The sequence below is a fragment of the Bombina bombina genome, chromosome 1 (genome assembly GCF_027579735.1).
Source record: "Bombina bombina isolate aBomBom1 chromosome 1, aBomBom1.pri, whole genome shotgun sequence".
In the NCBI taxonomy this organism is placed as follows: Eukaryota; Metazoa; Chordata; class Amphibia; order Anura; family Bombinatoridae; genus Bombina; species Bombina bombina.
In genome coordinates, this window is record NC_069499.1 from 552,152,521 (window position 1) to 552,178,062 (window position 25,542).

Here is a 25,542-nt window from a genome sequence, read left to right on the forward strand (position 1 = left end):
TTCAAAGTATTGCACCCCAAATTTCAAGCTGTTAACCCTTAAAATGTGGAAACCGGAGCCGTTTTTTCATTTTAAACCCCCTTACAGTCCCAGCCACAGCCTTTGCTGCAACTTCACCAATCCCAGGGGGGTATATGATACCAAATGAAGCCATCTAGGAACGTTTTTTAGTGGATTCCAGACCCTCACACATGCAGCTGCATGTACTGAACTCAAAAGTAACTGCACAGTAATGGCGCGAAAATGAGGCTCTGCCTACTACAGAGAAAGGCCCTTCCTGACTGGGAAGGTGTCTTAACAAGTGCCTGGTGCTAAAAAACGTTCCCCAATGTTGTAAAAGTGTGAAATTCAACTTCAAACTGCATATAATACTTAAATAAAGCAATCGATTTAGCCCCTAAAAGTGTCTACCAGTTTATAGCCCATAATAAGCCCTTTATTCTGTTTGAGACTAAGAAAATGGCTTACCAATCCCCATGAGGGGAAAATGACAGCCTTCCAGCATTACACAGTCTTGTTAGAAATATGGCTAGTCATACCTTGAGCAGAAAAGTCTGCAAACTGTTCCCCCCAACTGAAGTTATCTCATCTCAACAGTCCTGTGTGGGAACAGCAACTGATTTTAGTTACTGTCTGCTAAAATCATAATCCTCTTTTAAACAGAACTCTTCATCTCTTTCTGTTTCAGAGTAAATAGTACATACCAGCACTATTTTAAAATAACAAACTCTTGATAGAAGAATAAAAAACTACAACTAAACACCACAAACTCCTCACCATCCCCGAGGAGATGCTACTTGTTCAGAGCGGCAAGGAGAATGACTGGGGGGGCGGAGCCTGGGAGGGACTATATGGACAGCTCTTGCTGTGTGCTCTCCTTGCCTTTCCCTGTGGGGGAGGAGAATATCCCACAAGTAATGGTTGACACCGTGGACCGGACACACCAATGTTGGAGAAAGGGCATTTGGATGGGCATTGCCCTTAAAAGGGCATTTAGCTCTATTGCAGGCCCAAAGCCCTAACTTAAAAAATAAACCCACCCAATACACCCTTAAAAAAAAATCCTGACACTAACCCCCGAAGATTCACTTATCGGCAGAAGTCTTCATCCAAGCGGCAAGATGTCCTCAAGGGAGCTGGCAGAAGTGGTCCTCCAGACGGGCAAAAGTGGTCCTCCATACAGGCAGAAGTCTTCATCCAGACGGCATCTTCTATCGTCATCCTTCCGACGCGGAGCAGCTCCATTTTCAAAACATCCGGCGCGGAGCATCCTCTTCAAACGACGTCTTCTTTGGAATGAATATCACTTTAAGTGACGTCATCCAAGATGGTGTCCCTTAGATTCCGATTGGCTGATAGAATTCTATCAGCCGATCGGAAATTAAGGTAGAAAAAATCCTATTGGCTGATGCAATCAGCCAATAGGATTAAGCTGGCATTCTATTTGCTGTTCCAATCAGCCAATAGAATGCGAGCTCAATCCTATTGGCTGACTGGATCAGCCAATAGGATTGAAGTTCAATCCTATTGGCTGATTGCATCAGCCAATAGGATTTTTTCTACCTTAATTCCGATTGGCTGATAGAATTCTATCAGCCAATCGGAATCTAAGGGACGTCATCTTGGATGACGTCACTTAAAGTGATATTCATTCCGAAGAAGACGTCGTTTGAAGAGGATGCTCCGCGCCGGATGTCTTGAAGATGGAGCTGCTCCGCGTCGGAAGGATGAAGATAGAAGATGCCGTCTGGATGAAGACTTCTGCCCATCTGGAGGACCACTTCTGCCCATCTGTAGGACCACTTCTGCCGGCTTTCTTGAGGACATCTTGTCTCTTGGATGAAGACTGTAAGTGAATCTTCGGGGGTTAGTGTTAGGATTTTTTTAAGGGTGTATTGGGTGGGTTTATTTTTTAGGTTAGGGCTTTGGGCCTGCAATAGAGCTAAATGCCCTTTTAAGGGCAATGCCTATCCAAATGCCCTTTTCAGGTCAATGGGGTGCTTAGGTTTTTTAGTTAGGCTTTTATTTGGGGGACTGGTTGTGTGGGTGGTGGGTTTTACTGTTGGGGGGTTGTTTGTATTTTTTTTTACAGGTAAAAGAGCTGATTTCTTTGGGGCAAAGCCCCACAAAAGGCCCTTTTAAGGGCTATTGATAGTTTAGTTTAGGTTAGGGTTTTTTTTATTTTGGGGGGGCTTTTTTATTTTGATAGGGCTATTAGATTAGGTGTAATTAATTTAAAGATCTGTAATTTGTTTTTGTTTTTCTGTAATTTAGTGTTTATTTTTTGTGATTTAGCTAATTTAATTTATTTAATTGTATTTAATTTAGTTAATTTATTTAATTGTAGTGTAGTGTTAGGTGTTATTGTAACTTAGGTTAGGTTTTATTTTACTGGTCAATTTGTATTTATTTTAGCTAGGTAGTTATTAAATAGTTAATAACTATTTAATAACTACTCTACCTAGTTAAAATAAATACAAACTTGCCTGTAAAATAAAAATAAACCCTAAGATAGCTACAATGTAACTATTAGTTATATTGTAGCTAGCTTAGGGTTTATTTTATAGGTAAGTATTTAGTTTCAAATAGGAATAATTTAGTGAATTCTAGTAATTTTATTTAGATTTATTTAAATTATATTTAAGTTAGGGGGTGTTAGGGTTAGACTTAGATTTAGGGGTTAATACATTTAATATAGTGGCGGCGACGTTGGGGGCGGCAGCTTAGGGGTTAATAAGTGTAGGTAGGTTGCGGCGACATTGGGGGCGGGAGATTAGGGGTTAATAAATATATACTTGACGTGGACTCCTTGCCCAGTGTGCTTAGAGGAATGTGGCTGCACCTCACTGACGAGGCCCATAGGAGGCCGAAACGATCGTCTGGGGTTGTCATGTTCCTTGCTCAGAGGAGAATTGCCTGGTATTTCGGGGCTGGACTGACCTTACTTGGCAGGATCAGACTGATATACTTCAGGAAAGTTTTCTTCTGTGAAAAGCACACTGGTCTAAAAGAGGCTGCTTCCGGGTGGTAAATCGCCATAGAACAAGCCACTGAGCTGTTGTTCGTTCCTGGTTGAGCGCTTCTCTCTTTGTATGAAAATTATTATGACCCTGGGGAAGTCTCCCTATGGGTGATGGGGAAACCAGACGTGGACTCCTTGCCCAGTGTGCTTAGAGGAATGTGGCTGCACCTCACTGACGAGGCCCATAGGAGGCCGAAACGATCGTCTGGGGTTGTCATGTTCCTTGCTCAGAGGAGAATTGCCTGGTATTTCGGGGCTGGACTGACCTTACTTGGCAGGATCAGACTGATATACTTCAGGAAAGTTTTCTTCTGTGAAAAGCACACTGGTCTAAAAGAGGCTGCTTCCGGGTGGTAAATCGCCATAGAACAAGCCACTGAGCTGTTGTTCGTTCCTGGTAGAGCGCTTCTCTCTTTGTATGCAAGTTAATAAATATAATGTAGGTGTCGGCGATGTTGGGGGCAGCAGATTAGGGGTTAATAAGTAAAATGTAGGTGGTGGTGGTGTCCGGAGCGGCAGGTTAGGTTTTAATAAGAATAATGTAGGTGTCGGCGATGTCGGGGCGACAGATTAGGGGTTAATAAGTGTAATATTAGGGGTGTTTAGACTCGGGGTTCATGTTAGGGTGTTAGGTGTAAACATAAAATGTGTTTCCCCATAGGAATCTATGGGGCTGCATTACGGAGCTTTACGCTGCTTTATTGCAGGTGTTAGGCTTTTTTTCAGCCGGCTCTCCCCATTGATGTCTATGGGGAAATTGTGCATGAGCACGTACGACCAGCTCACCGTTCACTTAAGCAGCGCTGGTATTGAAGTGCGATATAGAGCTCAATTTTGTTCTACGCTCACTTCTTCCCTTTTAATGCAGGGTTTGTAAAAACCTTTAATACCAGTGATGCAGGTAAGTGAGCGGTGAGAAAAAACTGCACGGTAGCACCGCATAGCTCATAATGCAAAACTCGTAATCTGGCCGATGATTTGTTAATTTGAGCCATTCTGAGGTGGACTCACTCTTGGGGTTTGGATCATTGTCCTGCTATATATTTATGTTTTAGCTTAATTTTCTTATTGAGAGCAGAATTTATGGTTCCTTCAAGGATGGCAAGATATCCATGCCCTTAGGCAGCAAAGCATCCTCGCACTATGACAATACCACCACCATGTTTGACTGTAGGTATGATCTGTTTGTGAAGTGCTGTGTTTGCATTACTCCAGCCATAATGGAATCCTTATTTTCCAAAATGTTCCACATTTGACTTGTATGTCAACATTACATTTTATGTCCACAGAACATTATCCTAAAAGGCTTGGGAGTCATCAATGTGCTTTTTTTTAACAGTGTGAAATAATCACAAATATTTATTTTAGTTAGCAGGGGTTTGTGGCCTGCAATTCTTCTATAAATTCTATTTTTATCCAGTCTATTTCTTATTGTTGTCTTGGGGGCTTTTGTGACTCTCTGAATTGATGTTGCCCTTTGGAGGAATTTTTGTAGCTCGGACACTTTGACTGTTCCATGTTTTTGCCATGTGGAGATAATGGCCCCTATTTATGAAAGTCTGGCGGACCTGATCCAACAGTGCAGATCAGGTCCACCAGACCTCGCTGAATACGGAGAGCAATACACTCTCCGTATTCAGCATTGCACCAGCAGCTCACAAGAGCTGCTGGTGCAACGCCGCCCCCTGCAGACTTGCGGCCAATCGGTGCAACGCCGCCCCCTGCAGACTCATGGCCAATCGGTGTGGCGATGTCTGTCCACCTGCTCAGAGCAGGCGGACAAGTTATGGAGCAGCGGTCTTTGTGACCGCTGCTTCATAACTGCTGTTTCTGGCGAGCCTGCAGGCTCGCCAGAAACGCGGGGCATCAAGCTCCATTCGGAGCTTGATAGATAGGCCCCAATGGCTTTCATTGTGGTTTGCTGGAATCTCAGAGCATCACAAATAGCTTTTCAGCCCTTTCCAGTTTAATAAAAGTGTTCTTTGCTGTGCTTGCCGTATTAAGGTGTACTGTGCCTTTAAGAAGGCCTTCCATGTTCTAATTAGCCTTACTTGTAGTATCCTGTTATTCTATTGGTTGTGCAGTATGTGGCTGCTTGTGTATTGAGACATTTGATACTCTGGCACTTTGTATTTCTATTTTAACACTTGTATTTCTATTTTGACACCTGGGGCCGAATTATCACTGTTTCCGCGTGAGCCTTCAGGCTTGCCGGAAACAGAAGTTATGAAGCAGCGGTCTAAAGACCGCTGCTCTTAACTTGCCCGTCTGCTCTGAGGCCGCGGACAGAAATCAACCCAATCGAATACGATTAAGTTGATTGACACCCCCTGCTAGCGCATGCTGTCGGCATTTATCAATGTGCGGCGGACATGATACACTACATTGTATCATGTCCGCTCGCACTATGATAAATTGGCCCCCTGGTTTTTACTTTGGCTTCCCTGATTACTTTATTTGTGTCTTTTTGTTACTGACTAAGCTTCTGTTTATTGATTTTATACTGTTCTCTGTGAGCAAGTTCTCCTGCAACAATTGTCCTCCATTTTGTGAGATTTGCACTTCAGGAATTGTTACTACTATTTTCTATTTTCAGTCCTGTAGTTTGTTTATTTGTATATTTAGCCATTTCTGTTACCTGTGCAGAACTTTTTTTTGTTTGGATTATGTGACCAAAATTATTTAAAGGTATAGTCATATACACTGAATCTGCATACTTTCTTAGTTTGTATTTTGATATTGATTAGTTTATTTTGCATTATAGGTTACTGATTGAAGACAGAGTTTAATCACTAAGGGCCAGATTACAAGTGGAGTGTTAACTGCACTAGAAGTTGAAACTAAACTGTTTTCGCTCCCTCACTAACCTGACACGTAAAAAGCTGAACTTAGAATATTGCATGCACAATAACCTATTCCTCCATTGAAGTAAATGGAGCAAAAAAGTGGTGAACTCCCCCCACACGATTGCATAATCACAACTGCGATAAGCTAACATGAAAATATGAATATTTCACATTTATATATATATATATATATATATATATATATATATATATACACACATATATATATACACTGTGACCTAGATTTGGAGTTTGGCGTTAGCCGTGAAAACCAGCGTTAGAGGCTCCTAACGCTGGTTTTAGGCTACCTCCGGTATTTGGAGTCACTCAAAATAGGGTCTAACGCTCACTTTTCAGCCGCGACTTTTCCATACCGCAGATCCCCTTACGTAAATTGCGTATCCTATCTTTTCAATGGGATCTTTCTGACTCCGGTATTTAGAGTCGTTTCTGAAGTGAGCGTTAGACATCTAACGACAAAACTCCAGCCGCAGGAAAAAAGTCAGTAGTTAAGAGCTTTCTGGGCTAACGCCGGTTTATAAAGCTCTTAACTACTGTACTCTAAACTACACTAACACCCATAAACTACCTATGTACCCCTAAACCGAGGTCCCCCCACATCGCCGCCACTCGATTAATTTTTTTTAACCCCTAATCTGCCGACCGCCAACTACGTTATCCTTATGTACCCCTAATCTGCTGCCCCTAACACCGCCGACCCCTGTATTATATTTATTAACCCCTAACCTGCCCCCCACAACGTCGCCTCCACCTACCTACACTTATTAACCCCTAATCTGCCGACCGCAAAGCGCCGCCACCTACGTTATCCTTATGTACCCCTAATCTGCTGCCCCTAACACCGCCGACCCCTATATTATATTTATTAACCCCTAATCTGCCCCCCACAACGTCGCAGCCAGCTACCTACAATAATTAACCCCTAATCTGCCGAACCCAAAGCGCCGCCACCTACGTTATCCTTATGTACCCCTAATCTGCTGCCCATAACACCGCCGACCCCTATATTATATTTATTAACCCCTAATCTGCCCCCCACAACGTCGCCTCCACCTACCTACACTTATTAACCCCTAATCTGCCGACCGGAGCTCACCGCTATTCTAATAAATGTATTAACCCCTAAAGCTAAGTCTAACCCTAACACTAACACCCCCCTAAGTTAAATATAATTTACATCTAACGAAATTAATTAACTCTTATTAAATAAATGATTCCTATTTAAAGCTAAATACTTACCTGTAAAATAAATCCTAATATAGCTACAATATAAATTATAATTATATTATAGCTATTTTAGGATTAATATTTATTTTACAGGTAACTTTGTATTTATTTTAACCAGGTACAATAGCTATTAAATAGTTAAGAACTATTTAATAGCTAAAATAGTTAAAATAATTACAAAATTACCTGTAAAATAAATACTAACCTAAGTTACAATTAAACCTAACACTACACTATCAATAAATTAATTAATAAACTACCTACAATTACCTACAATTAACCTAACACTACACTATCAATAAATTAATTAAATACAATTCCTACAAATAAATACAATTAAATAAACTAGCTAAAGTACAAAAAATAAAAAAGAACTAAGTTACAAAAAATAAAAAAATATTTACAAACATAAGAAAAATATTACAACAATTTAAAACTAATTACACCTACTCTAAGCCCCCTAATAAAACAACAAAGCCCCCCAAAATAAAAAATGCCCTACCCTATTCTAAATTACTAAAGTTAAAAGCTCTTTTACCTTACCAGCCCTGAACAGGGCCCTTTGCGGGGCATGCCCCAAGAAGTTCAGCTCTTTTGCCTGTAAAAAAAAACCATACAATACCCCCCCCCAACATTACAACCCACCACCCACATACCCCTAATCTAACCCAAACCCCCCTTAAATAAACCTAACACTAAGCCCCTGAAGATCATCCTACCTTGTCTTCACCTCACCAGGTATCACCGATCCGTCCTGCCTCCAAAATCTTCATCCAACCCAAGCGGGGGTTGGCGATCCATCATCCGGTGGCTGAAGAGGTCCAGAAGAGGCTCCAAAGTCTTCATCCTATCCGGGAAGAAGAGGCGATCCGGACCGGCAACCATCTTGATCCAAGCGGCATCTTCTATCTTCATCCGATGACGACCGGCTCCATCCTGAAGACCTCCACCGCGGACCCATCTTCTTCCGGCGACGTCCAACTGAAGAATGACGGTTCCTTTAAGGGACGTCATCCAAGATGGCGTCCCTCGAATTCCGATTGGCTGATAGGATTCTATCAGCCAATCGGAATTAAGGTAGGAATATTCTGATTGGCTGATGGAATCAGCCAATCAGAATCAAGTTCAATCCGATTGGCTGATCCAATCAGCCAATCAGATTGAGCTTGCATTCTATTGGCTGATCGGAACAGGTAAAAGAGCTTTTAACTTTAGTAATTTAGAATAGGGTAGGGCATTTTTTATTTTGGGGGGCTTTGTTGTTTTATTAGGGGGCTTAGAGTAGGTGTAATTAGTTTAAAATTGTTGTAATATTTTTCTTATGTTTGTAGATATTTTTTTATTTTTTGTAACTTAGTTCTTTTTTATTTTTTGTACTTTAGTTAGTTTATTTCATTGTAGTTATTTGTAGATATTGTATTTAATTAATGTATTGATAGTGTAGTGTTAGATTTAATTGTAGGTAATTGTAGGTATTTTATTTAATTAATTTAATGATAGTATAGTGTTAGGTTTAATTGTAACTTAGGTTAGGATTTATTTTACAGGTAATTTTGTAATTATTTTAACTAGGTAACTATTAAATAGTTCTTAACTATTTAATAGCTATTGTACCTGGTTAAAATAATTACAAAGTTGCCTGTAAAATAAATATTAATCCTAAAATAGCTACAATGTAATTATAATTTATATTGTAGCTATATTAGGGTTTATTTTACAGGTAAGTATTTAGCTTTAAATAGGAATAAGAGTTAATTAATTTCGTTAGATTAAAATTATATTTAATTTAGGGGGGTGTTAGTGTTAGGGTTAGACTTAGCTTTAGGGGTTAATCCATTTATTAGAATAGCGGTGAGCTCCGGTCGGCAGATTAGGGGTTAATAATTGAAGTTAGGTGTCGGCGATGTTAGGGAGGGCAGATTAGGGGTTAATACTATTTATTATAGGGTTAGTGAGGCGGATTAGGGGTTAATAACTTTATTATAATAGCGGTGAGGTCCGCTCGGCAGATTAGGGGTTAATAAGTGTAGGCAGGTGGAGGCGACGTTGAGGGGGGCAGATTAGGGGTTAATAAATATAATATAGGGGTCGGCGGTGTTAGGGGCAGCACATTAGGGGTACATAGGTATAATGTAAGTAGCGGCGGTTTACGGAGCGGCAGATTAGGGGTTAAAAATAAAATGCAGGGGTCAGCGATAGCGGGGGCGGCAGATTAGGGGTTAATAAGTGTAAGGTTAGGGGTGTTTAGACTCGGGGTACATGTTAGAGTGTTAGGTGCAGACGTAGGAAGTGTTTCCCCATAGCAAACAATGGGGCTGCGTTAAGAGCTGAACGCAGCTTTTTTGCAGGTGTTAGGTTTTTTTTCAGCTCAAACAGCCCCATTGTTTCCTATGGGAGAATCGTGCACGAGCACGTTTTTGAGGCTGGCCGCTTGCGTAAGCAACTCTGGTATTGAGAGTTGAAGCTGCGTTAAAAATGCTCTACGCTTCTTTTTTGGAGCCTAACGCAGCCTTTATGTGGACTCTCAATACCAGAGTTATTTTTATGGTGCGGCCAGAAAAAAGCCGGCGTTAGTTTTTCGGATCGTTACCGACAAAACTCCAAATCTAGCCATGTATATGCACACACCATTATATATAGATACACACACACATACAGGAATATCGATTTATAAATACTTAGAACATATTCTGCTATGTGCAAAAAAAATGGAATGTGAAATATTTACAGTAAAAACATAGTTAAAACAATTATTAAATATGAATTTTGCATAAATATGCTTTTACATGTTTTCATCTACTTAACTGCAAAGGCCTCCAATATATATGTATTTATGTGTTTATATGTGAATATATGTATGTAAATACATATATTCACATATTAATACATAAATGTCTATGTAAATATATATATATATATATATATATATATAGTATATAAATATACATATTTAGACATGTATATGTATGTATTTCTATGTTAAAGCCCTTTGCCTGACTTTTTTTGCTAACAATAATGTTTATTAGATGGTGTTATTGTGTATGTACGTGTAGTTTGTAATTTATTTTTGATGTGTTTTGTAAGACTTTCTCTACGAAAAAGGTAACCAGAGCTCTGAGGACAAGCTATTCTGACGTGCATTAACTTCAATTGTGCTAAAATGATTGCGTTTACATTCAACTTGTAATACAACCCGACGTGTGCAAACAGCCTCGATAAACCCCTTTTCACTCGCGTGCAGCAGTTAGCACAACACTCGTAATCTAGCTCTATATTTGGTCATATCACTCTCTTACCCTTATCTGTTGCTTAGTCTAAACTTGAGTTCCGGTTTGAGATATTGTTGTATTAAATCCACAAAACTGGAAAAACAGCACAGAACAAAGGACTAGCCAGGTCCAATTCAAATATTAAATCAATATAATTCCAGCCTCCAGAATGTTGAAAGACTTACATTTCTTTAGTTGGGATCCATCAAACATAGCACAATGTTTAAGACCTGCAATAGGCCCCTATTTATGTGTCTTTGATTACACACAGGTATCTATCTTATATACCCTTGCCTGTTAAATATGTTACATATGTAAAACAGTCTTAGTCTATGTTACATCGCCATCATGTGGTCAAAAAGCAGCATTATTTCTAAACAACTTTCTTATTTATATCATAGAATATACATTAAAAACTGTATTCAAGAAAACAAGTAAAAACAATAATAAAAACCTGTATGTTTATATTTAGTTAGGAGAATATTGCACAATCTAAAAATAGAGTCAGGTTTATTATAGTAACAATAACCAATCAAAGTCCCTGTTCATGCCTTTAGATATTAAAGATTCTAATTTATGTATCCAAAACATCTCTCTCTTTAGCAGATTTTCACTGTCACCTCCTCTCCTTGGTCTTATTACATGTTTAATAACTTGAAACCTCAACTGGCTTATATTGTGACCCATAGAGAAAGTGTGAGGAAACAGGCGCTTCTTTATCTATTCTCCTGATGTTTGATTTATGTTCTGTTATCCTCTCTCTTACCTCCCTACAGGTCTCACCAATAAAGATCAAACCACATGGACTCTTAATTATATATATGACAAAAGAGGACCTGCAAGTTAAAAAGTCCCTAATCCTAAATTTATCACCATTCGTCGGGTCGGCCTATTATTGCAGGTCTGAAATGTTGTGCTATGTTTGTTGGACTATAACTAGAGAAATAAAGATCTTTTAACATTCTGGAATTATATTGATTTCCTATTTGAATTTGACCTTGCTAGTCCTTCCGTTCCCCTTTCAAGCAAGTGTGCTGTTTTTCCAGTTTTGTGGATTTAATACAGGAATAAGCCTTTGGAATTACCTGCATACTACTAACTTTCAAAGATAGCTGATGATAAACCACAAGAGATGATGGTGGAAATGGAGCCCACAGTTTTCAGTTATGACAAGGAGACTGCACAACAGGCTTATGCCACATTATCAGGTAATTGTGACTTTTTAAAGATTGCACCTGCTGAGGCAACAGGCAGGCTTTTTGAGAAAGACAGCAAAAGGAAAATGATCTTAGAGCTGCATGCTATAACATTAGCTGAATATCACAAAATGCGAATGTCAACTTGTCCAACATAGTTTGCTGACCGCAAAGATTATTGCAAAAAATTTGAAAGCATTCATAACATATGTTTTGACATCATAACATGGACAGGTGAATATGCTCAGAGAAGATCAATAAATACAAAGAGACCATTAATAAACAGAAAGAACAACTAATACTGAACCTGCCACTTGAAGACTATTAAAAGCTGGTGACAAATGTGGAAAAGTCTGTGGCTGAATATAGAAAACAATTGGAGGTTTGTAAACGTTCCAAATTAATAAGAGATGAACAAGATTACTCACTTGGGATGATCTATGTATGGCGCCAGGGTTCCAATAATGCAGGAGCTAACAATATGGAGCCACGTGATCAAAGGCGAAGAGGAAGGAAACTCCGGGCTCAGGATGAAATACATAGAGGTAATAGCAGGTTCTGAGTCCTCAACAAGTTTTTTAACAGAGGACTCAGCTATAGAACAAACCACGCCGGCCGCAAGCATAGGAAGAGGTGTCCTGAACATGATGTACTATCCAGAGCGACACCATCCACACAGGTCATGTGGGAACCAACGCAGATACTATCGCTAGATGCTGAATCCAGCTCCACTGATATGGGAGCCGTCTAGCTGGAGCAACCTTGACTCACATGGAAAACTACCTTACAGGGATTTCAAGGTATATGGATCTAAAACCAAAAAGATACAGACTGTATAAATCCAGCCATGGCAATGGATACATTAAAACATATAGAGTCTGCACAAAACTCAGAGGGATACACTGATATGCACATAACTGAGAAGATATCTCCTTTGGATAGTAAAAATAATAATGAAAATACATTATTTGATAGGACCGTAATTAATTCTATGGCCACAGATAAAAATGGGCAGTCGTTAATAACTGTATTTACATATCAATGGATGGGCATATGACTCATATATATGATGAACCTGAAAAAAGATTATCCATGGACTATGGAAATTTGACCAGAAATCAACTTGAGGGCAATGAGATTTTGAATACTAATGGGGACAACCAATCTGAATTGTATCATTCAGATATGACTGTGCTAAAAAGAGATAATATTCACGACGCACAAAAAAAAAATGATATTATAGGCACAGAAAATAGTAATGATATTTGCACAGGTTTGATACACAATATTTCTGATTACACTTTAAAAGAACATAAATTTGATGTTTTGAATAGAGATTTGTCTTTTTGTTTGCATGATGAGTATGATGATTTTTTGATCCATCAAAATTTACAAAGATTTTTTAGAAAGTTAAAATTAAAAGTACACTTTGCTATGAGATCAGGTTTATTTCAAGAGAAAACAGCACAAAACACAGTAGACTATATTAGGTTTAGAGACACAAAGAAGTATGGAGTCTCCACAAAAAGTAAATTTATGCCAGCCACAACACACAGTATAGCTACCTATGCTAATCTGGTACAAAAAGAAGTGGATAATCTTATAAAAAGAGACAAAAAAATAAAAATTATTAAAAAAAAAAAAAAAAAAGCTCAAATCGCAGTACAGACTTTGAAAAAGAATAAAGACATAATAATTAAACAGAAGGAAAAGGTAGGGGCTGTATCACCATAGCTGCAAGAAGATCTTTACCAAATTGCTGGGCTATTTTGATATGGCTCTCCGTGCAGTCTCGGCGTCTTCCAATTTCGCAGCATCTTGACTCCGTATGCTCTCACACGTATTTCCTGTATCACGTGTCTAGCAAACACCAATTAGTGATGTCCAGTTCATGAACGAATCGTTCTTTTGAACTGGTTCTTTTCAGTGAACTGTGTGAATCAGTTCACCAGACTGAACTGATTCGTTAGAAACAGTTCACTTCCTGAGTCTGCAGCAGCACTGGTAATAGATCCTAGAGTGAGTTCTGCTAACTCCTCCTTTGCAATGAATCACACAGCAGAATTATCCTCACTCTAGGATCATATTACCAGTGCTATTGAATTAGTGAGCTGTTAACTAACTCCTTTGCAATGAATCGTTCAGTTAACAGTTCACTGATTCAAATATAAGATCACAACGTTCTTAATAGACTCCTGCCTTCAAATTGGAGAGGGCTTGAGGTGGTTTTTAGGGGGTACACGCTGGATAGTTTTTTTATGTACATTCTTATTCTGAAGGAACATATTTTAGCCAGTATTTATACTATACACAAAAAAATGCTTGTTTAATCACATTTTCAATCGCATTAAAGATCAGCTATTTTTTCCTATATTTTCTTATATATATATATATATATATATATATATATATATATATATATATGTGTGTGTGTGTTTGTGTTTATAGCATATATTTTCCCTTTATTTCTGAATATATATATATGTATATGCCCACCCCAAACCGGATTCAGTATCCCATGTTTATATATATATATATATATATATATATATATTTGTCTTTCTTCCTCTAATCTGTGAAGCTATATACCTCTATATCTAAGATAAATTTTAATTAGCAACACAGCTACAAATATATATATATATATATATATATATATATTTGTAGCTGTAGCTAAGTAAAAGTTAGCTTAGATATAGAGATATATAGCTTGTAGTCCCAGGATTCAGGAGTCGGACTGTCACACACTCACAGTCAGTGACTCATGATTCATGAATGAATCAGCAGGGAACGGATCAGCAATCGGAGCGTCCATAAAAGCCAGCAAATCTGCGGCTCTGCCTCATGTTCAGTAGGTTAACTGGTGAATCGGTTCATGAACCGGTTCAGTTAATCGAACCGTCCGAAATGAACCAATTCACCCAGAAGAACCGAACTTCCCATCTCTAGCACCAATCAGGTTACTGGATTCACGATTCCTCTCCTCTGTATACGCCAAGGTTCAAAGTAGTCCATGAACGCTCACAAATAGTATTGCTGCCGTCTTGACAGATATTATGCTACGCATTTTGGCGCTATCCTTGCGCCTTTATCAAGGCTGTTAGACAAGCAGCCTTGATTTATATATCCCACAGAACTCCGCCTCTTAATAGCAGATCTCCAATTTCTTAAGGGAACAGAGTGTCAATACCAGTTACCAGATTTTCAGTGTGTTGTAGTTCAATAGTAAACTTGTCTAACAGTAATACATCTTGATAAAGGCACAAGGATAGCGCCGAAATGCGTAGCATAATATCTGTCAAAATGGCATCAATACTATTTGTGAACTTTAATGGACTACTTTGAAATTGGAAGATGCAGAGACTACATGGAGAGCCGTATCAAAATAGCCCAGCAACTCAGTAAAGATCTTCTTGCAGCTATGGTGATCAGTACTAAGGTCTAAATTCATCTTGCAGCACTTAAGAGGTCCGGTAAGATTTCCCGGGTCAGCCTGGCTGTTATCACTCCTTGGAAGACGCATTATCTGGATTTTACAGAGTTGTCATCTCTGGACAGTGTGTTATCCGATGAACTTTGTTTTGATGATATTTATGTGTATTTTATATATTGCGTAACTTGTGTTTTATAAAATCAGACATTGCCATATCTCATTTAACCCTTGCTTTTAGCACTTCCCATCCGCTTTTATAAGATAATCATTTTAGATTTACTTGAGTTTGTGCAATGATTTCTCTTGTGGTAGTTAATTAAAGGCTTTGGGGAAATAGAAATTGACCATATCAACAGTATATTGAGATCCTTACTATTCAATCATAGTAGAAGAACATTTTTAGTACCCTATCATATCAAAAAGAAGATGTGTAGTGATTACAGACCTCTGTATTTTCCAGTTGTGTGTCCTAGCAGAAAATGAGGAAGAGATGTATGGATATTCATGCTTAAGTAGTATATAAGAGCTATATGTAAAGAAGTCAGTATGGACCTCCTTACTGCTTCTCTATTCAGTTATGGACCTCCTTACTTTTTCTCTATTCAGTTGAAAGCAGTTGCGGCTCGTGGGTTATTCAAATGGGGGATCACAATACATAAATTGTGAAAATTAAATTTATATTTACGACATAACGGACAGGTTAAAATACATTTCTGTTTTGGTCAGATGGGAGTATCTTTCGGAAGTCTTGACGGCTTCTGGTTTTTCCAGCACTGTTTATTTCTGCTATCCAAATCCTTTATTCTTCAGCATATGCAAAGGTTAGAGGCACAGGATTCTGTTCTCCAGATATAACAATCTCTAATGGCATGAGGCAGAGATGCCCCCTCTCTTCTATTATATTTGCCTTAGTAATGGATGAAAGCCTTTGCCCAGGCTGTTCGGAACTCTCCGCAGATATCTGGGGTCCCTTTTGGCACCCAAGATAATTGAATTGTATTATTTGCCGACAATGTTACTCTTTGTCAGGTAAGTGGTGAGAACACTGTAAAAGTATACATATCTCATACAGATTAATATTTCACTTAGCTTCTAGATGCTTCCTATAGCCTGTAATGAGTGTCTGGATTCTGGATGAAGGTATTTTGGACCATTCCTCCTTGTAAAACATCTCCAGTTCAGTTAGGTTTGATGGTTTCCAAGCATGGACAGCCTGCTTCAAATCACCCCACAGATTTTCAATGATATTCAGGTCTGGGGACTGGGATGGCCATTCCAGAACATTGTACTTGTTCCTCTGCATAAATGCCAGAGTAGATTTTGAGCAGTGTTTTTGGCCATTGTCTTGTTGAAATATCCAGCCCGGCTTAACATCAACTTTGTGACTGTTTCGTCAACATTATTCTCAACTCAAGTATCTGTTGATATTGAGTGGAATCCATGTGACCCTCAATTTTAACAAGATTCCCAGTACCGGCACTGGCCCCACAGCCCCACAGCATGATGGAACATCCACCAAATTTTACTGTGGGTAGCAAGTGTTTGTCTTTTAACGCTGTGTTCTTTTGCCGCCATGCATAACGCCCCTTGTTATGACCAAATAACTCAATCTTTGTTTCATCAGTCCACAGCACCTTCTTCCAAAATTAAGCTGGCTTGTCCAAATGTGCGTTTGCATACCTCAAGTGACTCTGTTTGTGGCATGTGTGCAGAAAAGGCTTCTTCCGCATCCCTCTCTCATACAGCTTCTCCTTGTGCAAAGTGCACTGAATTGTTGAACGATGCACAGTGACACCATCTGCAGCAAGATGATGTTGTAGGTCTTTGGAGGTGGTCTGTGTGCTCATTTTGACTGTTCTCACCATCCTTTGCCTTTGCCTCTCCGATATTTTACTTGGCCTGCCACTTCTGGCCTTAACAAGAACTGTGCCTGTGGTCTTCCATTTCCTCACTATGTTCCTCACAGTGGACAGTGACAGCTTAAATTTCTGCAATAGTTTTTTGTAGCCTTCCTCTAAACCATGATGTTGAACAATCGTTATTTTCAGGTCATTTGAGAGTTGTTTTGAGGCCCCCATGTTGCCACTCTTCAGAGGAGAGTCAAAGAGAACAACAACTTGCAATTGGCCACCTTAAATACCTTTTTTCATGATTGGATGCACCTGTCTATGAAGTTCAAGGCTTAATGAGCTCACCAAAACAATTTTGTGTTCCAATTAATCAGTGCTATGTAGTTACAGGTATTCAAATCAACAAAATGACAAGGGTGCCCAAATTTATGAACCTGTCTAATTTTGTTTTGATGCATATTGCACATTTTCTGTTAATCCAGTAAACTTCATTTCACTACTGAAATATGTCTGTGTCCTTCAGTTATTTGATAGATGAAAATGAAATTATATATATATATACTATGCTCAAATACACCTCACAGGCAGGATATCTTAAAAAAATACAAAGGGATCATTCGCCTAATAACATTAGATCTCTACAAACAAGATAACCATGTTACCTAGATCAGCATGCTCCCTGGGGTGACAGAGATACAATTCTGTACTTTAGTTCAGATATGCTCAGAATCTTCAGGAAAGTGAGTAATTATCACTTTTATGATATACAAATGATGGGACAAAGAATACCTTTGAAGGTCTGAATCCACATATACATCTGGAAAGGTTTGCTAGCTTAGATGCAAGCATATAGAAGACAAAATTTCATATGAAATGACTTGCGTCTAATTTTCATATAGTTTAATATACTCTGATACTTTATTAAGGAATAACTTCAAATATGGAATATATTTATATTAAAGTGAGATAATAAGCAAATATAAAAATCGTTATAATGAAAGAATCAATACAGAATTCTAATTAAATGCAATGTAATATCAGAATATGATATTATGAATCTATTGAATTCAAATACTTAATAGTTAATAGTATAGCTGATTATTAATATCATACTGAAAATATTAAATTAAAATCCTTTTAAGTCCCCTAATATTTAATGAATCATCACGTTCATCATGTCCTCGAAGTGCAATCTCAAATGAGCCGCAAAATAGAATACAATTAATAATTTTGTAAAGAACATAACGATTTGTGGTTACTTGCTTATTGTGTTTTTTAACATTCAAACAATATGCACTGGCAAGTTGTTGACAAATATTAACCCTTCCTAGCAAATTAAACTCTAATGGGGAGTATAAATGTGATTCGGAGCAATTATGTTTATTTTTTTAGTTAAATGTGATAAATCGGCGACACCATAACTCACCCAACTTGAATCACCACTTTGTTTTGCAAACAGGAGACAATAAAAACAAGATCCTGTTTGCAAAATTACTCTTAAGTGCATCTCTTAAGACATTATCAGTAGGAAGTATATATATAATAATGTATATTATAATATTTAATATTATGACCAGGTCTAATATTTAAATATACAAGAATCCATACTCTTATCAGTATACCCATCTCTAGTCTTAAAATATACATGCTCAGTTCAATTATATAATCACATATATATTAACCAAATGATTATTCAAAGATGAGAAATAATAAGTATATTGAATGTACATTTTTGAAAATATATATATTCCTGGATTTAAAGAACCTTTCACTTTATAGAGAAATAAAACCACATTTCAATTATTGTCGCCCCCCCAGTGTTCGATATTAGGCAATGCAGCCAAAGGGTATTTGGTTGTCACGAGAGCTACATTTTCAGTAGCCAATGAGAGCTAAGGGTTTACACAGACTATTTCCTGGAATGATTTAGAAATGAAGGTGGAGTTTGTCACAGACAAAAACACTATGCAAAGAAGGGAAGTGACACCAAAAAAACACACTTTGGTTTTGGGGCTTGACTTTGAACAACTCTCTGTTGGAAAGAGAGATATACCTCTGTTTGTGATACCCTGTTTGCCAAATAGTGATACCTGGCTTCACGTATGAGTGACTTTTGCAAAACTCTGATTGGAAAAGCCGAAACTCAGAAATATTGGTATCTGGCATTAATGTATTGGCAGTTTAATGTCTTTATATTTTTTGTTATAATTTAATAATTTATAGCAATGGTATTCTTTAGTAAATTGAAGCTGTGTTTAAAGGTGTAATGTATAGTTATAATTGATATTTCATAGACCTGTGTAGTCCATAAATAATTATATTAGTGCTAAGTAAATTTATTATTAAGAGCAAAGGATTTAGTATTTTAATTTTCATTAGGTTAAACCAAAGCTACTGTGATATATTTTAAAATTGCATATATTATTGTGTTTAGATTGAATTTATTTAATTTGATATTAATTGGTATATGTTAATTTGATCATCATGTGAAATCTCTGGATGATTATTTGAAGTCCTATAAGACTATTTTAGGCCAAATAGTGAATGATATCTTTCTGGAAATTCCATTAGGCTTATTGAATTTGAACTAAGACTCTTAGTATAATCTAAGGATTTGTTTGCTAATTTTGCTATTAACTTAGTAATCCATATTTTGGCATTTGATTAGTTTCACTGACTAACTACAAGTTGTTCCTGTAAAATTTAATTGCGATATTTCATAATTCATTTTGAGTTAAGCTATATTTATAGATTATATTCTGTCCAGAATACAGAGGTACCAATACCAGACAATTTAATTGAATATTATTTGAGCTAAAGTTTTTTATAGCATGTTAAATTATTTTAATATTGTATTAATCAATTGATATACCTATACATGGTCATAAGTGATATTCAGTTTACTACATAAATATAATCATTCTGTTTCATAAAGATTGGAGTGCACAACAGAGATTTAAAATTTCACTGTAGTGTACTGATACGATTCTACTGTATCAATTTGGAGATATTGCTGATTTATTGCTACAACTTGTTTCGATGTTGACTCTATTTTCTCCATGCATTCAATTAACTGTTCCCTGTTTTCAAAAACTGTATTGACGGTTCGACTCTTGAAATTCCACCTGGTGGCTGAACCATGAGGTATCCTTCTTCAGTTTCATCTAGAATAGCTTTCCTTTGTGGAGAGTTACTGAAAAAGTAATGTCACTTAGGTTTATAAAAAATACTCGAACTTGTTGATTCTGACTGCTTGCTTGGCTGACAATCAAATTGAGCTGACTTGCGTATCAATGCACAAAATGTGCATTCTTGTAGGTACGTTAAATTATAGCCTGAACACCTGCATGCTGACCACTCATCACACTTGCACCGTCGTAACTCTGGTATATCAATTTCTCGGGTTTGTCTACAACTTTTTCCAAAGTAGCTTGAATACATCTAGCTATAGATTCTGCATTATGTCCAGTTGGATTAGTGAATTCCCAGAATCTCTCAACCGGTTGTCCGTTACCTATAATGTATCAAAAAACAACCAATTGGAAGGCAGATGAAACATCAGTAGTTTCATCTGCTATCACTGCTACAAAACTTGCATTTGAGATTTCATTTTTTATTTGGATCTGGCAAACAGTAAGCATACAGTCTAATAAATTATTTGAATTTTTTTTGACGTTCCTTTAAAAACAGTGGTACTAGCTAGATGTTCTTTTAGAGATGCATCAAGTTCTGCTGAGAAGTTTATAAGACCTCTGAAAATGCCTGGATTTAATGAATCATCATGTCCTCGAAGTGCAAGCTCAAATGCGCCGCAAAATAGAATACAATTAATTATTTTGGAAAGAACATAATGATTTTTTGTTACTTGCTCATTATGTTTTTTAACATTCAAACGATATGCACTGTCAAGTTGTTGGCGAATATCAACCCTTCCTAGCAAATTAAACTCTAATGTGGGGTTTAAATGTGATTGGGGGCAGTTATGTTTATTTATTTATTTATTTAATTAAATGTGAAAAAATAAGCGACACCATAACTCACCCAACTTGAATCACCACTTTGTTTTGCAAACAGGAGACAATAAAAACAAAAGAGCCTGTTAGATAATTCACAGCCACAAATCCATGGATATTTTTCATATACCTCAGGTTTGAATTCTCTTTTGAAATCTCTAGTTTTACATTTTGTCACCTGGATAAGGTTAAGCCTAGGTGTTGGCCTGAGCATTTTAATTTAAATTTTTCTTTCCATGGGCAACTTTGAAAAATTTAATTACTTTAGCTCAGAAACACTGATTTTACTAAGTTCCATCTTAACTGTTAGTTTACACACAAAGAACAGTCCTTTGCTGTTATAAGATATATAGCTTTTTAGCTAATTAGTTTTGTGGTTGTTATAAAATATATAACTTGTAGGTAAGTAGTTTTGCTGTTATAATATATATAACTTGTAAGCAAGTAGTTTTGCTGTTATAAAATATATAACTTGTAAGTAAGTAGTTTTGCTGTTATAATATATACAACTTTTAGGCAAGTAGTTTTGCTGTTATAAAATTTATAACTTGTAGGTAAGTTGTAGGCAAGTAGTTTTACTGTTATAAAATATATAACTTGTAGGTAAGTAGTTTTACTGTTATAATATATATATAACTTTTAGGCAAGTAGTTTTGCTGTTATAAAATATATAACTTGTTGGTAAGTAGTTTTGCTGTTATAAAATATATAACTTGTAGGCAAGTAGTTTTGCTGTTATAAAATATATAACTTGTAGGTAAGTCTCTCCTCAGCCTCTCTGCCTAAAATGATTATGCTGGTGATGATAATGCTGTTAAAGTAAGTTAAAGTAATAAGTACTGTGTGTAACAGGCTAACAGCACACAGGTAACCGTTAACCAAATAAAACAATTTTCTTCAGAGTTCAGTACACTCCACTCCTGAGTCCTTAGTCCCTACTTTACTGACTCTGTTCTTCTAAGCAACTAAGTTCTTCTAGTACCACGCCGCTACCACCAACTTGGTCACTAAACTTTAAGTACTGTGTGTAACAGGCTAACAGCACAGGTTAACCAAATAAAACAATTTTCTTCAGAGTTCACTCAGTACACTCCACTCCTGAGTCCTCCCTACTCTACTCTGTTCTTTTAAGTAACTAAGTTCTTCTACCGCCACCACCAACTTGGTCACTAAAGTAACTTGTAGAACTGCGCAAAATAAACAAGCTCCTCTCAGCTCAACGACTTCTACGCACTGATTATTTTTTGCGCTGTTGAGGGGGAGGAGCCTAGTCAAGCGTCATCACGTGACTTCAGTGATGACGTATCCTGACCGGCTTAGCACCACCTCACTGGCTCACTTGCACAGGCTGAACTGTGCAATTAAGCCAGTATAGGGATGGGTTGGAGGGTGGGATTGGCATCTCAGCGTCTGCATGAAAAACAATACAGGCAGCTAATGACACAGGCATGTAGGCTCTACCACACCTGCGGTTCAATAAAGAATAAACAGTTTTAAAAAAATATTTTACAACAAAAAAAAGTTTTGCTTTCACTTTTTTTGGGGTATAAATTAAATATAATTTTTCCAATAGGGGAGCTATTGAAAAAATTATATTTTCTTCAGAATTTTTTTTTTCTTCTTCATTTGACTGGGGGTTCACGTGCGGGTGTGCACATATGGAGGAGCCTCCACTGGTTGAAAGAGTGACAAACAAAAAACAGACGCCTAGATTATGAGTCTTGCGTTAGCCTTAAAAAGCAGTGTTGAGGGGTCCCAACGATGCTTTTTAACGCCCGCTGGTATTACGAGTCTGGCAGGTACAGGTGTACCGCTCACTTTTTTCCGCGATTTTAGCATACCGCAAATCCCCTTACGTCAATTGCGTATCCTATCTTTTTGATGGGATTTTCTTAATGCCGGTATTACGATTGCTGGAAAAAGTGAGCGGTAGACCAGCTCCTGTCAAGACTCCTACCGCATTTAAAAGTCAGTAGTTAAGAGTTTTATGGGCTAACGCTGTAACATAAAACTCTTAACTAAAGTGCTAAAAGTACACTAACACCCATAAACTACCTATTAACCCCTAAACCCCCCACATCAGAAAAAACTTTACTAAAATGTTTAACCCCTAATCTGCCGACCGGACATCGGCTCCACTTTAATAAATATATTAACCCCTAAACCGCCGCACTCCCGCCTCGCAAATACTAGTTAAATTTTACTAACCCCTAATCTGCCGTCCCTAACATCGCCGCAACCTACCTACATTTATTAACCCCTAATCTGCCGACCCCAACGTCGCCGCAACTGTATTAAATTTATTAACCCCTAAACCTAAGTCTAACCCTAACCCTAACACCCCTAACTTAAAGGGACATGAAACACACATTTTTTCTTTCATGATTTAGAAAGAGAATGCAATTTTAAACATCTTTCTAATTTACTTCTATTATTTAATTTGTTGTATTCTCTTGATATTCTTTGCTGAAAAGCATATCTAGATATGCTCAGAAGATGCTGATTGGTTGCTGCACATAGAAGCCTCGTGTGATTGGCTCACCCATGTGCATTGCTTTTTCTTCAACTAAGGATATCTAAAAAAAGAAGCAAAATAAATAATAGAAGTAAATTGTAATGTTGTTTAAATTTGTATTCTCTATCTGAATCGTGAAAGAAAGATTTTGGGTTTAGTAACCCTTTAAATATCATTTTTAAAAATATAAATAAAATTACTACAATTAATTAAATGAATCCTATTTAAAACTAAATACTTACCTGCAAAATAAACCCTAAGCTAGCTACAATATAACTAATAGTTACATTGTAGCTATCTATTTTTATTTTACAGGCAACTTTGTATTTATTTTAACTAGGTAGAATAGTTATTAAATAGTCATTAACTATTTAATAACTACCTAGTTAAAATAAGTACAAATTTACCTGTAAAATAAACCCTAACCTAAGTTACAATTACACCTAACACTACACTATAATTAAATTAATTACCTAAACTACCTACAATTAATTACAATTAAATTAAATAAACTAAATTACGAAAAAAAACAAACACTAAATTACAGAAAATAAAAAAGAAATTACAAATTTATAAACTAATTACACCTAATCTAATCCCTCTAATAAAATAAAAAAGCCCCCCAAAATAAAAAAATACCTACCCTATACTAAATTACAAATAACCTTAAAAGGGCTTTTTGCGGGACATTTCCCCAAAGTAATCAGCTCTTTTTCCTGTAAAAAAAAATACAATACCCCCCCAAACATTAAAACCCACCACCCACACACCCAACCCTACTCTAAAACCCACCCAATCCCCTCTTAATAAAACCTAACACTAACACCCTTGAAGATCACCCTACCTTGAGCCATCTTCACCCAGCCAGGCACAAGTGGACCTCCAGAGGTGCAGAAGTCTTCATCCGATCTGGCCAGAAGAGGACCTCCAGAGGGGCAGAAGTCTTCATCCAGGCGGCATTCTCTATCTTCTTCCATCCGGCACGGAGCGGGTCCATCTTGAAGACATCCGACGCAGAGCATCCTCTTCTATCTGACTTCGACTGAAGAATGAAGGTTCCTTTAAGTGACGTCATCCAATATGGCGTCCCTTCAATTCCGATTGGCTGATAGAATCCTATCAGCCAATCGGAAATTAAGGTAGGAAAAATCCTATTGGCTGATGCAATCAGCCAATAGAATGCGAGCTCAATCCTATTGGCTGATTGGATCAGCCAATAGGATTGAACTTCAATTCTATTGGCTGATTGCATCAGCCAATAGGATTGTTCCTACCTTAATTCCGATTGGCTGATAGGATTCTATCAGCCAATCGGAATTGAAGGGACGCCTTCATTCTTCAGTCGCCATTGGATGGAAGAGGATGCTTCACATCGGATGTCTTCAAGATGGACCCGCTCCGCTCCGGATGGAAGAAGATAGAAGATGCCGCCTGGATGAAGACTTCTGCCCCTCTGGAGGTCCTCTTCTTGCCGGATCGGATGAAGACTTCTGCACCTCTGGAGGTCCACTTGTGCCCAGCTGGGTGAAGACGGCTCAAGGTAGGGTGATCTTCAAGGGGTTAGTGTTAGGTTTTATTAAGGGGGGGATTGGGTGGGTTTTAGAGTAGGGTTGGGTGTGTGGGTGGTGGGTTTTAATGTTTGGGGGGTATTGTATTTTTTTTTTTACAGGTAAAAGAGCTGATAACTTTGGGGCAATGCCCTGCAAAAAGCCCTTTTAAGGGCTATTTGTAATTTAGTATAGGGTAGGGAATTTTATTATTTTGGGGGGCTTTTTTATTTTATTTAGGGGGATTAGATTAGGTGTAATTAGTTTAAAAATTTGTAATTTCTTTTTTATTTTCTGTAATTTAGTGGGGGTTTTTTGTACTTTAGTTTATTTAATTTAATTGTAATTAATTGTAGGTAGTTTAGGTAATTAATTTATTGATAGTGTAGTGTTAGGTGTAATTGTAACTTAGGTTAGGGTTTATTTTACAGGTAAATTTGTATTTATTTTAACTAGGTAGTTATTAAATAGTTTATTACTATTTAATAACTATTGTACCTAGTTAAAATAAATACAAAGTTGCCTGTAAAATAAAAATAAACCCTGAGATAGCTACACTGTAACTATTAGTTATATTGTAGCTATCTTAGGGTTTATTTTATA

The 25,542-nt window shown here is 37.3% G+C and overlaps 1 protein-coding gene across 1 annotated transcript in view; it reads right to left on the reverse strand.

Moving 5' to 3' along the window:
* Positions 1–25,542, reverse strand: part of LOC128659728 (aldehyde oxidase 1-like) — a 561,780-nt gene that overhangs the window by 251,412 nt on the left and 284,826 nt on the right. The window lies entirely within an intron of this gene.